Raw genomic sequence first — 4,568 nt, forward strand, 5'->3', positions numbered from 1 at the left:
GCGCGCACACTCAGCAGCCTGCGGAGGGAGGAACCGCAGTCACGTGATCAGCTCCTGGAGCGGCAGATTTCAGCACCATGGACAGAGGAAAGCACTGACTGCTCCTCTAGAAGAGTTTAATATCTAAACATATGTATTATAAATAATTGCACGTTCTGATCATATACTAGACCACACTTCCTTAAAAAATGTAACGTGTTTGTTTGTTTGTTTGTGAAGAGAGTGTTGAGTCTGATTGAAATCAAGTTAATTATTTAGCACTTCTCACTTGTCATTTATTTATACAAAGATCGTTAAAAATAAAAATTAAAAAAACTTAGAAGAAGAACCCGAACCACAAACAAGGACAAAATGTTCAAACAAAACATGCTTATCAACGTCATTTGTCATCAGGTGAGGTTTGGGGTTTCTATCCCTCAAATAAATCTTATCTACGTCTTTATAGTTTCATCCAAATCATTCTGTGTCTACTTTGAAAGTTAGATAACTTAATTTGTCACTTTATAACAACAGAATATCCTTTTTCGAAGAAAAATCCTATAAAACTGGATTTTCAATTAAACAGAAATAAGGGGATTTATTGTTTCTTTGTTGTATAATGCTTCCTGTTTATAAACCACTCTTTTATTTGTAGGGAACATATATGTTTCATGGTAAACTGAAAAGCTAAGAGTACATTTTTGCAAAGTGCCTGAATATATAAAATGTGTTCTTTCATTTCAGCTAAATGTTTTGTGGCTTAAACTCATCAATCAAAACCGTTAATAGAAGTTTCAGTTCCGGGTCATGTATTCCAGACACAAACTAAATATATCGACAACTTTAATTGTCAGCACCAGGAAGTAAAACAAAAAAAGTTTATAGAGTCAAAAGTAACATCCAAAAGCATTAGCAACTCTTCAGATTATTCAATTTTTCAAGTTTGGCAAATGATTTTTATCTGTGTTCAAAACAAAAAGTTTAGGTCAGGATTGTGAGCTCAAGCACATTTTAAATCTGAGTTTGACTAATTTTTATGGTGCTTGAAAATGAACTTAGTCAAACAAGACATTACACATTAAAAGTTCAAAACAGTATAAACAACAGCTAAAGTGTTAAAAGAATTGAAGATAAAAATAAGAACTATAAATAAGTGACATAAAAAAACTATATAAAAAGCAAATGAAAGCAAAGCAAACAAAAAAAACATTCATACACCACCAGTGTTCCATGCCATGCCAAACGCCAGGGGAAACAAATAATTTTAAGAAGTTTTTTTTTTTTTTTTTTTTTTTTTTAAATAGACAGTGAAGACTCCTAGCAAATGCTCAAATTTTTTTGCAATGCTTCATATTTTGTTATGAGGTGTCTCAATCACAAAAGTTTCAAGTGAACTATCTACAGCTGTTTTTTATTTATGTTAATTGTTCCTAGTCAATACTGAATAACTGTCTGGTTTTCAGTTCATTCTTGTCTGATCTGTCACAGTTTTGACATGTTGAAGTTTATTAATGTTGTGTCTGAATTCCTTCATGTTAGCCATCTGTCTGAATCTATAATTCCAAAATTGAATGGCCAAGAAATTTCCCAGAAGTCTCTGCAAAAAAAATGGGCATCAATGATCACTGGATTGGTGAATATTGACCACAATGCATTGCATTTGAACAATGTTTCATGTAAGAAAAGATTTATTTAAATTAGTCTTTCATGAGTCATTATCATCAGATTCATAAATGATCTTCCTAAAATGCTTATAGTGATTCGGCTTTCTTTTTAGGAAATAGGTGATGTCATACTGTAAAAGATGAAACTTATAAAGCTACAGTAATTATTAAATCATATGTTTTTAAAGCTTTTATTTTATTTCTCCATTATTTACACTCACTGTGTTATGTTATTAAAGTGAAACGGGATTTTTCTTGAATAAATAGATGGTTATAGGTCAGTTTTGTTTTTGTTTAACTTTTTTTAAATTACTTTTTGACTTGATTTACTCCAAAATCACAAACTCTTAAAGAGAAGGCTGGTTAATCTCCAAGTTATTTAGGTTTAATAGTTTAGGATTTCTACATTTAAAGAGAATATATGAAAAAAGTCTTTCAGTTGTTTCTGAACTGTGACCCACCTCTAGTTTTAAGCCTTTGTTGACCTCATGTTGTATGAAGGTCTCCTCTTTGGTTAATCTATCACCTCTCAAGGGAAGAGGAGGAAAGTGTCATGAGGACAACCTTAATCTGAATCTGCCCACCTCTAGATTTAAAGATAAAAATAATAATAAACATTCATGTTGGCATGGTTACAGGGAGCCAGTGATGGTGAGTGATGTCCCCCATGGTCATATTAGATGGGTCTGGATCACTGTCCTAATCTGAGCTTCTGCTCCGCATCCCTTCATGACTGCGTCAGAAATGTAAGTCACACAGGCTGTGCTGACTTTTCCACACACATTCACCTTTACCACTGAGACATTTTTAATCCAGCCATAATAGGTTTGGAAATAATCTGTTGCAGCTAAACCTTTGTCCTTGTCTCCTTCTGTCCCGTCCTGTCTTTTTTATACAACGCAGAGAGGTAACAAAAGCCTCTCAGCGCTGTCCACTGCTGGTGCATTTACATATCTAAGAGGGCGAGAGAGATACTCATTAAGGTTGGCCCATAATTAATCCTGGATTAGCATATTGGGGCGACTCCACACACAATAGTTTATTTCATCACAGCGGGATCACAGGGCTGTGTCTGTGTGGGATCATTAAAACAGTCCAGGGAGGGACCGGGGTATCATTGATTTGGCTGCACTCATTGCTGCTCTTTTTTATTGAACGGAGAAGAGGACACTCCACCTTTCTCAAGTAATTAATTTAATTTTTCCTTCCTTTTGTAACAGGTGCAGGGAAATGGAACTGCAGCAAGAAGGGAGCTGCAGTTTAACCCCATGCAGCCATCAGGACTCGGCCCGAATGCCCCGGCTCTCGTTGCTGGGTTCCTTCCATCCGTGCCATAATCAGCCCTTCAGACAGGAGTGGTAATGAGGCGGTGATTCTCCTCCGTGACTGGCGCTGATAGTAAAGATTATTTTTATGGCTTCCTATTATAGACGGCTTAAAATGGAAAAGCGATGCAGACGATGGTTGAGACAGAGCGGTGATGACATTTTAGAAAGGTCATGAAGGGGATTCAAACTCATGAAACTGTGGCCAATCAGAGTGCAGGTCTCGGCGGGGGGGAGGGGGGGGCTGGGGATGATTTTTGGACATATTGTGCAACAGGATTTTAAGGCATCCTTTCTGGGTTTCTGGGTTGCAGGGCCATGCTGGAGTTGCTCATCAACGAAAATGGGATAAAAGGGTGTTAATGGAAAGTGCTGATTATCAAACCGAATACTGAAAATGCAAATTGTTTGCTACTTCAGCATTATCTCGGATGCTTCTGCACCGGTTTTCCCTCATAAACACGTTTTTTTTTGCTCTCACTCCACTATAAATGTGTGGTTAGTTACCTGATAGCCCATGATTTGAAGCTAAATCTGCTTAATTACTGAGTAAATATTCAGAGCAACGTGGGAATACACAAAAGATTAGCTCACAAAGCACAAAAAAAAGTCAATGAAAATGTGCATATTATAGTGTTTAAAATGTAAACGATGACAGACCCTGTAATTTGCTTCTCTTTTTTTTCTCTCTCCCCATGGCAGGCTGGCCTGTGCTTGCAGCTCTGTCACTGGGACTTGGCTGCAGGTCTGCACGCTCTGTGCCAGGTACAGCATGCAGGGTCACCACCTGGCTGCAGCCTCCCCGGGCTGAGCAGCATCAGAACTGACATAAAGCAGGAGTATTTGACAGGAACAACCACCGACACGGATCTCAGCTTCACATTGCATTTGGTTTTAATACAACACAAGCCAGCGAGGACAAGGGAAGCTACGGTGGAGACCTTCTAGATGTATCGTTGCATAGTAATGATGCAATAATAATGTGTGTTTTAAATATTCATCTAAACCTTTTTATTGTTTATTTTTGGTATGGCAGAGAGGACATTGCATCCTTGTGACTGCAACACATTTGCAGAAAAAGGAGGAGTTATTGAATATTTCACCACCTTAAGAAATCCAGACATGGATAGAGTTATTTAAGTAAATAAAGTTTAATTTTTATAACGTTAAATAGCTAAGCAATAAATGAAAATCAAATCAGAGTTTTAAAAAAAATGAAAGAATAAGAGAAGAATCAAGCTCTTGTTGCAGCATTTTGTACTTGGATACTTTTTATTAGTTGATTGATTTTGGAACCAAAAAAAAAAATAAAAAATAATGCAAGTTATATCACAAACAATCACATCACAGAAATAATAAGAATGTTCAAAGTTCAAAAAAGGGCTTTGGATGAAGCTAAAAGCTTATCAAGCTTTCTTATTCAGCCCAAACTAAATATACATAGATGTCTGTAGATCTCACTTTTATAGAGAATTTTTAAAACAACCCAAAAATAAAAAATAAAAATCAGCAGTTTAACCATAAAGTAACAAATGAATAATTAGATAAACAGTAGAGAAAGACTCAATTTCTCCATAGAGTTTGAATATTTTTGTCCTTT

Source organism: Oryzias melastigma, linkage group LG3, assembly GCF_002922805.2.
Source record: "Oryzias melastigma strain HK-1 linkage group LG3, ASM292280v2, whole genome shotgun sequence".
In the NCBI taxonomy this organism is placed as follows: Eukaryota; Metazoa; Chordata; class Actinopteri; order Beloniformes; family Adrianichthyidae; genus Oryzias; species Oryzias melastigma.